Raw genomic sequence first — 10,843 nt, 5'->3', positions numbered from 1 at the left:
GGAAGGAAGGAAAGAAGGAAAGGAGGGAGCGAGGGGAGGAAGGAAGGAAAGGAGGGAGGGAGGGAAGGAAGGAAAAGGAAGGGAGGAAGGGGGGAGGGAGGGAGGAAAGGAAGAAAGGAAGGAAGGAAGGAAGGAAGGAAGGAAGGAAGGAAGGAAAGAAGAAAGGAGGGAGGGAAGGAAGGAAGGAAGGAAGGAAGGAAGGAAGGAAGGAAAGGAGGGAGGGAGGGAAGGAGGGAGGGAAGGAAGGAAGGGAGGAAGGAAGGAAAGGAGGGAGGGAGGGAAGGAAGGAAGGAAGGGAGGAAGGAAAGAAAGGAGGGAGGGAAGGAAGGAAGGAAGGGAGGAAGGAAAGAAAGGAGGGAGGGAAGGAAGGAAGGAAGGAAGGAAGGAAAGGAGAGAAGGAAGGAAGGAGATTCAGCTTTTATACCTGCATAAACGCATCTAAATGCATTTCACTACCTCCACCTAGGTCAGAGTTTCTCACCCTAAGCACTATTGACATTTCGGGTTAGATAACTCTTTGTTGTGTATGGCAGGGGTGGGAGAGGCTGCTGGGGGAGGGCCCTGTTGTAAGATGTCTAGCAGTGTCTCTGACCTCTACGCACTAGATGCCAGTAGCAACCCCTCAGCTGTGACAACTGAAAATGTCTCCAGACATTGCCAAATATCCCCTGGGGGTCAAAGTTGCCGCAGGTGAGAACCACTGACTTAGGCTGATCAGATCTCTCTCTCTAGCTGGCATCTCCCCTCTGGAAAGTGCTGCTTGACCTGGCGAATTCTTAGTCCTTCTAGGTTCCCTTCCTGCGGTTTCCCAGAGAAAGCTCCTCAATGCTGGCATGGTCCCCATGTGATACCTGTATTTACAAGGAATCACACAGAAAACCACTGGCTGCAGGATCTGGCTGAAACACTGTATTGCGAGGTTAGCCACCTGCCTCCATGTGGGGGTCCTTGAGGGTTTCTCCCCTCTCTGGAGTTCCAGCAGTCTTTACACCCCTTAGCCCATTTCTGGTATTCCAGAATGTCTACTTCCATCAGGGATAAATGTTCCTCCTCAGGCCCTGCCTTCATTCCTCCCTCATCTAGACAAATACCAGGTAAAAGCCCAGAAAAGGTACACTGCCTGAAATCAGAGTTATTCAATCTGCTGTGATGTCTGATGGGAAGCTTCAAGACGGAAATATGGGGGCACCTGGGTGGCTCAGTAGGTTAAGCGTCCGACTTCAGCTCAGGTCATGATCTCGCAGTTTGTGAGTTCGAGCCCCGCGTCGGGCTCTGTGCTGACAGCTCAGAGCCTGGAGCCTGCTTCGGATTCTGTGTCTCCCTCTCTCTCTGTCCCTCCCCCACTCACGCTCTGTCTCTCTCTCAAAAATAAACAAACATAAAAAAAGAAAAGAAAAGAAAATACGAAGGATGCACTGGATCCTTCCGGCTAAGGTCCCAGTGTCATTTTGCTCCTACCACAGGTGGGTTAAGCTCTTGAACAAGCATGTTTCTGCATGCACACACACCCCTCAGAAGTAAAATAAACAAAAACATTTTAAACACAGTATAGTCTAAATCCACGTTTGGAGGTATTTTTCCTCCCTGAAGGGAACATGATCAGCAGAGAAGAATTCCACACAGAGGAAAAACACTCTTTTATGGGGCCACGCAAACCGGTTTCCCTCCTTGTGCTTCCCGAACCTCTCGGTTCCAGAAAGGATTGCCCCTTTGCCTTGGCGTAACCAAAACGCTCAAAAAAAGCTGCCTGCCAGTAAAGGTGAAATTCAAGCCTCCACCTCCAGAAAACCCAAAAAGCAGCCTGCAAACTTTAAAATAGCCCTCTCTCCCCCTCACACCCACTGCTTGCCTTTATCAAGGTTTTAAAAAGCATGTAGGCTAGTCTCAGCCAGGTACCCCATTATATCTACAGTTGGAAATAAATCTAGAGACATATCCTCTACACATTAACATATGCCACCGTGTTATCTGCCTTTATAAAACTATTCTTTTTTTTAATTTTTTTTTTAACGTTTTATTTATTTTTGAGACAGGGAGAGACAGAGCATGAACAGGGGAGGGTCAGAGAGAGGGAGGCACAGAATCTGAAACAGGCTCCAGGCTCTGAGCTGTCAGCACAGAGCCCGACGCGGGGCTCGAACTCACGGACCTCACGGACCGCGAGATCATGACCTGAGTCGAAGTCGGCCGCTTAACCGACTGAGCCACCCAGGCACCCCTATAAAACTATTCTTAACCACACTTCTTCATTTAGGTCTTACATTGAAATTTAATACTTTTTAAAAAGCACATTCCTCTTCTCTGCTATGAACTACTGTCATTGGTCCCCTGCCATCCAGAGACGTGCATTCTCCGTGGGGTTGCAGACGGTGGTCTTTCCCACCTCACGCTCAGGAGGAAATTGCCCTGGTTTCTGTGTTGGTCCCAGCCTCCCCACTACTGTGGCTTTTGCTTTTGAATGAAACTGGGCGAAAATAATTTCTCCAGATAAGCAATAGGCTTCTCTCCAGCTCACTATCAAAGTAATGTTAATAATCAGATGGGGATGGTGATGGGGAAGAGAAAACATGTTCCAGGAAACATCTAGGCATAATTGGCGTTTGTTTTTCCATTGTGTGGGTGTTGGAGCTAATTTGTTTGCAGGAATGTGGGGAGATAGTGCCTTAGAGTAATTGTTCCTCCTACTACTCTTGGAGTTTTAATTAGCAGATGGACTCTTTTTTTTTTTTTTTTTTTTTTACATGGCTGCTTTCTTTTACACCACCAAAGGTAGCTGTTTGTTATTTGTTTTTACATTTCTATGCATTCCAACCTACCTCCTTAAAAACCCCACCTTCCTTGCTAAAGCAAAAGCCTCTGGCAAAGACTGTTGGTCCAGAGCTGAAAGTTCTCCAGAGTCCGTGGCGACGACAAAGAACCCCCCTGTGCAGGGACCCTGCACGGACAGGTCTCATCTCAGTGTGGATCCACGGCAGGCAGGCAGCTGAAGACTCTGCTCAATTCAGCAGTGTCCGGGCTGGTTGGTCGGTTCCCACCCGAATCTTACTCCCTCGGGCTCATCTTGCCACTTGTTGGGTAAGTGGCTTCATCAGAAGTGGGGATAGAAGCAGTGTAAGGTGAGGAAGCAGAGAGCATGCATCAAAGAGAGTGGTAAGCAGTTCAAAGGAAGGCAAAATTGAGAAGGGGGGCCATAGGGAGGTCTGAAAGTACCTTCATTTCCCCTTATAGGCTGATTTACATCCCACACCCTGCTCTGAGTGGCCAGGACCAGGTGATTCAGCCCCAGATCCTGTAACTGAACTATCAGCTCTAGAATGACCAATAATTGCAAATTGGAACTCCCCCGGAGCAAAAGACAAGAGTGCTGTAAACACAAAATGAACCCAAGAACTCCAAGGCTCTTAATTTAGAAAGGTGAATTAGGAAATGCCTCGTTGCTACAAGTATAGATTAGGAACATAGGTCAAGACAAGATGACACTTAGTAAGTTTAATGTATAGATTTATAGGACGAACACGGAGAACCATAAAGACATATGGTACCGATTGGTTGCTTGTGGGTGGATTTGAAAAAGTCATGGGTTTAAGTACAGATGCCAAGAGAAATACTTCACTCGCGGTTCTGCCTCACATTCCTGGGTGGAAACCCCAATTCTACCCACAATCCTTGGGGGCAGAGGCATTATGATTTCTGGAAGCCCCAGACTTTCATTCTGGGGGGTAGTTCCGAGACGACTTCAGATTCTTGTTGCAGTGGTTCTTATGTCCCTGCTGTGATGAGCAGCCGCTAAGCAAGCTCAGAAGTGGGAAGCAGGGAATAATGCTTTCAAGTGACCTGATCACACCCACACTGACGGGGCTCATCTCTAAGCAGACTCCCCCTGCCTCTCACTGTGATCTTCTCTTTGCTTGAGTTTGATTTCCTGTGTGGGTAGTTGGAGAGTCAGTACCACGCCTCTTCCATGTTTCTTTCTTGTTTATAATTTGTGATTCTAACACATTTCAGACCCACACTCTTTTATCTCGGTAAGTCTGAATCTTTTTTCTGGACTCTATAGAAAATCAGGTCTCTTACACTTTAGGCAAACTTAACTTTTTACCTCTAAAGACACCATTTGCATGCTGGATTATTTTGCTTCTATGAAATTTTTCTTTCAGTCTCTCAGGATTACAGAGAAAGCAGAGGATTCTAAACATTCCCTTTCTTTGCTTTGCGCCCTCTTTTCCTTACACCTCTCCAGATACTTTTTTTTTTTTTTAGTTTATTTATTTATTTTTAGAGAGAGAGCACAAGCAGAGGAGGGGCAGAGAGAGGGAGAGAGAGAATCCATGCTGAGCATGGAGACTGATGTGGGGCTTAAACTCACAAACTGAGATCATGACCTGAGCCCAAATCGAGAGTCAGATGCTTAACCGACAGAGCCATCCAGGCACCCTAACTTCAGATGCTTCTTGACCAATGACACAACCCGAGGCTAGGTTTGCCAATTGAGTGAAGGAGCATGTGGGATCTCTGGAGCCTGAAGATGTGGATGCCATTCCCAGCTCAGCGTTGGCCAGTAGAGCACCCTTTGTTCAGGACACTTCACCGCTCTGCACAGCAGTCCTCCTGCCCCCCTGTTAAGAGAGTGACTACCTTCTCATCTTCTGCTCCAAATGACACCTGACAAGGTAGCAAGGTGGACTCTTTCTCCCTTCCTCTCTCCCTCCAATCTCCCCTTTCTTGCCTCACTTCCTCTTTAAACTATCAGAGGTGACACCCAGGTCCCCCTTGAGGACTGAAGGACTTGTTCCCCAGGTGCTGCCACAGACAGTCCTCTACCCCCAGCTCCTTCTAGAGTTGCCTCCACTGAAGGGAGTCTGTTGTCCAAAGTCACAGGCTCTTCCAGGAACAGCCTTCAGCCATGATTAGCACAGACCATAGAGTCCTGTCCCCCTTTCCCCAACTTGAGACTCAGAAGGGGCATCACACCTTCTGAACCTCCCGATGGGCTTAGCCGTGATTTAGTGGAGATTGAGGCTCAGCTGCTCCTCAGCCCAAACCTTCAGTCACCCCCAAGGGGATGTTTCCCCCTAAGTCACACCTAATAAACCTCCTGCACACTAATCACCTCTGCATCTGTGTCCAACAATCGTGAGGAGGTAGGATGCAGAAGACATGATTTGATGGACAAAAGAAATACACATGAAATAGATTGGTAGCAATACGAGATGATGACTAATAAAGAGTCATGAGCTACCATTCAAACCACACATTCACAGGAAAACAACCATGGGGTGGGTGCAAAGGCTGCAGGGGAGGAGGTGTTGAAAGAGCTGTGACTTGCCCAGGGGTGGGATTTGAAAGGGGCCAGGAACGATACAGGAGGCTTTAGGTAGAGGAAACTGCCCAAGTGATTTGAGAAGAAACATCCCTAGTTTTCGAAATAGTTGTTATATGTGGGCAAAGCAGACACCCTTTTGCTGTGGGGTGGGAGGGAGTGAGCTATACGGCTTGGATAAGCTCGACTGTAGTTAGAGACTAGATTTGGAAGAACTTTGGCCGCCAGGCTGAGACATCCAATACTCACAAGTGGTGAGGAACAAGTAGACACATTGGAGAAGAGGGACACATGAAGCATCTAGGTGACTTGATGCCAGTAGTTGAAAATCACTCCTGATTTGACTTATTTGAGCAAAAATTCATGTGTTTTTGAGTGGTTGTCAAGGAGAACAGTGACCCAAATTTCACCACATGTGTAGCTGGGCTTGAGCTCTGGACCGTTCCATTGCAGGCACCTTTCCCCCTCCTGAGCTCTCGTTATGATGAGAGTTTGGGAGAGGGCGCTGGGCATGTGCCACTGTGCTTGCCCCCTTCTGGGTGTGTGTGTTTAGGAGGGTTGCTTTGCCAGCACTTTATCTGCTGGGTCAGCATTAGCACGAACTTGGAGGAAGGAAGCCAGGTGGGTGACACTTCCACTGGTGCAAGTGAGGAGTGAAGGGAGCTGGGACGGAGGTGGGAGGGAGTGTTGCAGCAATGGATCAAAGTCCTTGTGGGGCACCTGGGCGGCTCAGTCGGTCAAGCATCTGACTCTTGATTTCAGCTCAGGTCATGATCTTACTGTGCTGAGATTGAGCCCTCATCGGGCTTCCCACTGGGCGTTGAGCCTGCTTGAGATTCTCTCTCTCCCTCTCCCTCTGCCCCTCCCCTGTTTGTTCTCTGTCTCTCAAAAAAATAAATAAATAAAAATCAGTTAAAAAACAAAACAAATCTCATTTCTTTTTATGGCTGAATAATATGTAATTGAAATGTGTGAACCACATTTTAACCACTCATCTGTCGGCAGACACTGGGTAATTTCCCCTTTGGGCTAGTGTGGATAACGCTGCAGTGAGCATAGGCATTCAAATAAGTGTTTGAGGGGTGCCCGGGTGGCTCAGTCGGTTAAGTCTCCGACTTCAGCCCAGGTGGTGATCTCGCGGTTTGTGAGTTCAAGCCCCACATCGGGCTCTGTGCTGACAGCTCAGAGCCTGGAGCCTGCTTCAGATTCTAGGTCTCCCTCTCTCTCTGCCCCTCCCCAGTTTGCTGTCTCTGTCTCTCAAAAAATAAATAAAAAACGATAAAGAGTCTTTAAAAAAAAAAAAAAAAGTAAGTGTTTGACCCCTGTCTTCAATTGCTTTGCGTATACAGCTGGGGGTGGAATTGCTAGGTCATATGTTAATTCTATGTGTAAGTCATTGAGGAGCCACCAGCCTGTGTCCCACGGCCACCGCACCCTTTCACATGACGTATGAGTTACAACGTCTCCACGTCCTCACCAACACTTGGTATTTTCCATTTTTAAAACCATATGTATCCTAGCGGATGTGAATTGGTCTCTCATCGTGGCTCATCTCTAATTCTTCGTTGCAGAAATTTGCTTTGCAAATTTCTTTTTCCTTTCTTTGCAATAAGTTTAATGAGCTAGCTCTATTTCTTTTACTCGCAGTCTTGTTGGGTTTTTTTTTTTTTTTTAACGTGTATCTTTTTGGAAATAGACAAAATTTAAATCCCGCGCGAAGGGACAAAGTCAAACAGTGATGCAAAGACTTAACTGCTTTCAAGACGCTCGCGTGTTGTGTTATGAAGCACTCTGTTCCACTTGCTTTTCGCTTCCCAGATGATCTTGTCATGGAAGATTTTCTTGCTTTCCCTGTTTTTCTTTTTTGAGTGTCTTGTGTGATGTCTGTACGGTCCAGTGGAGATTTTTCTGTTTCCTGAGCAGTTTGACAGTTGAGCTCCGCTAGTCAAGAAAGCTGTTAGTCCTTGCTGTTTTTTAGAGGTAACGTTTATATTCTGTTGGCTAGACACGAAATGCGCAGGATCATGGTGTTTTTTATCGAGAATGAAATGATACAGGGCTGTGAAGCCACGACAGCCAGACCCACCCTTACCCTGCTATGATTGACTCCGTGACACATTCTGGAAATTCTCAGATTGTCTTTCTTTAAAAACTTCCCCAGGCAAATACGAGGCATTATTCCCATTAAGGACTTCAGGAAGGCCTGATGGCAGTCACAGTGGAAAATAAAACATGCTTTCTTTTCTTTCTCTTTCTTACGTGTTTTGAATGTGAAATAGGGGAAAGTTGACCTTTGGGTGTTGTTTCCAAATCTTTAAAAAAAATTATACCAGTATGTAATTAAAAAAAAAAAAAAAGCATTTGACAAATCTAACACCTTTTCAAGATACAACACTCAAAAAGCTAGGATTAGAAGGCAACTTCCTCTACATAATAAAGGATAGAGATGAAAACCCCACAGCATTATGGTCAATGGTGAAAGCTTCTCTCCCTAAGATTAGGAAAGACAATTCTGTTCATCACAGTTATCGCCACAGCAGTTAGGTGAGAAAAAGAAATGAAAGGCAGCCACGTTGGAGAGGAAGTAAGATTAAGTCACAGATGACATGATCTGATAGGTAGAAAATTCTAAAGAATCCACAAAAAAACTAGTTAGAGCTAATAAACGAATTCATCAAAGTTGCGGGTTACAAGATCAACACGTGAAAATGAATTCTAGCTCTATATACAAGCAATTGAGTTAATTCAAGAAGGAAATTAAGGAAAAATCCATTTACAATAGCATCAAAAATAATAAAATGTGTAGGAATAAAGTCAACCAAAAAGGTGTGAGACTTGTAAATGAGAATTACAAAACATTGCCAAAAGAAAGTTTAAAAGACCTAAATAAAGGGAAAGACATCTTGTGTTCATATATTAGAAGACAACATTGTTAAGATAGAAATTCTCCCCAAAGTGACCTTCAGATTCAATGCAATCCCTGTGAAAATAACAATGGCTTTTGTGCAGAAATGGAAAACCTAATCCTAAAATTCATACAGAATCTCAAGGGGACCCTATATATCCATCAAATTTTGAAAAAGAGCAAAGTTGGAGGATGCATAATTCTCAAGTTCAAAGTTACTACAAAGTCACAATAATCAAAATAGTATGGTACTGGCATAAGGACAGACAATAGACCATCAGAATGGAGAGTGTGTAAATAAACCCATATATCTATGGCCAATTGATTTTGACAGCAATGCTAAGACCATTCAGTGGGGAAAAGAGCATCTTCTTCAACAAATGGTGCCAGGACAACTGGGTCTCCCATGAAAAAGAATGATGTCACATCCTTAACACGCACCGTATGCAAAAATTAACTAAAATGGATCAAAGACCAAAATGTAAGAGCTAAAACTGTAAAACTGTCAGAAGACAACATAAAGGAAAATCTTCATGATCTTGGCTTTGGTAATGTTTCCTGAAATATAACACCAAAGGTACAAGCAACAAAAGAAAAAAATAGATACATTGGACTTCATCAAAATTAAAAATTTGTGTGCATCAAAGAACACTAGTAAGAGAGTGAAAAGACAACCTACAAAATGGGAGAAAGAACTTACAAATCATAGATTTGTGAAAGGCCTAGATTCTAAAATAAAGAACTCTTGAGTGGTGCCTGGGTGGCTCAGTTGGTTAAGTGTCTGACTCTTGATCTGGGCTCAGGTTGTGACTTCACGGATCCTGAGGTGAGCCACCCCCCTTCCCCCACTGTAAGTGCAAAGCCTCCTTGGGATTCTCTCTCTCCTTCTCTCTCTTTCTGCTCCCCCTAATTGCACTCACATGCACACATGCCCCCTTTCAAAATAAACTTTTTTTTTTTTTTAATAACTCTTGCAATTCAACAACAAACAACAACCACAAAAACCACCCACATTTTGAAAAGGGCAAATGATCTGAATGGACATTTTCCCAAAGAAGATATACAAATGTTAACAAGCACACGAAAAGATGCTAAAGGACATTAGTCACTACGGAAATGCAAATCAAACTCCCAAGATACCATTGCACACCCGCGAGGATGGCTATCATTTAAAAAACAAAAAAATAACAATATTGTCAAGGACGCAGAGAAATTGGAACTCTTACACTTTTCTGGTGGAATGTAAAATGGTCCAGCTGCTGTGGAAAATGAAGATCATGGTTCAGTAGGTCTGGGGTGGTGTCTGAATTGTTCATTTCAAAATCTCTCAAGTGTTGTTGGTCCATGGTTCACACGTGGAATGGTAAACTGGTAGGGTCTCTTTACCTTCAGGGGAAAAAAAAGAGACTTCAAGAGAAACAGGCCTTTCTTCCTGCCTTTCGAATTGTTATGTAAAGCTGTGATCCCGGGAGCTGCTGTAACATTTTGAACTTGTTGCCACCATGCAGAGAAAACGAGGGAAACCACAGAGAAAATCACACGGAGCCCTGACTGACCAACCCTGAATCCCCAAGTCCTGGACTTTGCGTTAGGTGACAGAGAAAAGCCCCTTCTATTTTAACCCTTTTGGGTGCTGAGTGTCCTAACACGGGGAAAGCCCCCTAGCAGACATAGCTCCCCTCTCCACCGAGGGTGCTCCTGGGAGGAAGAGAGGGTGAGCTGGGGGCTGTCCACCTGCTCTGTCTGCAGCTTGTGAGCATCTCACTTGACTGGGAGACGAGCACTTTCCCCCCATTGGAAATGACCCTTAAAGTCCAGACAGTCACTTCACCTGTCTTTAAAAAAAAAAAAAAAAAAAAAAATCTGTTTCTGGAGAAACAATGAGTTTTGTTTGGATTTACTGAGAAGTATTACATCACATTTCTACTTGGGCAAATACAGCCACAATGAACCTAGCACTGATGGCCATCAATAATCGTTCAAGAGACATTCATGCTGTATTTTTTGGGTGATTTAATGGATTTTCTAGGAAAAGTTAACTATATAAATTTGCCACGTTATGGTCTGACTTTGGAATCTAATTTCGTTTTTTTTTTTTTAATTTTTAAGTGTTTATTTATTTACTTTGATAGAGACAGCGTGAGTCGGGAAGGGGCAGAGAGAGAGGGAGAATCCTAAGCAGGCAATGTGTCATCAGCACAGAGCCTGACATGGGGCTCGAACTCATAAACCGTGAGATCATGACTGAGCCAGAATCAGGGGTGCAATGATCAACCAACTAAGCCACACTGGTGCCCCTGGAATCTAATTTCTATATAAAATGTAATCCCATCATTATTCTTGTTTTTTCCATATTAATATCACGGAATGGCAGATCCAGAAAGGCTATTGTATCCTGTTTTGTAAGTAGATTAAGGTATTATTGCTTTTGGTATATCGTTTCACTGAAAACACAACTTTTCTAACGATACAGAAGCAGCTACAATTGGAAATAAAACTAGAGAAATCCTTCCATCAAAAAGGAGCTAGAACATGGGATAACAAAGAAAGGGTTAATGTTAATACATAAAGAGATACAACAAATAAAAAAGCAACATTCCAAATAAAAGCAGATGGAA

The sequence above is a fragment of the Panthera onca genome, chromosome C1 (assembly GCF_046562875.1).
Source record: "Panthera onca isolate mPanOnc1 chromosome C1, mPanOnc1 haplotype 2, whole genome shotgun sequence".
NCBI classification, from domain to species: domain Eukaryota; kingdom Metazoa; phylum Chordata; class Mammalia; order Carnivora; family Felidae; genus Panthera; species Panthera onca.
This window is presented reverse-complemented; position numbering follows the sequence as displayed.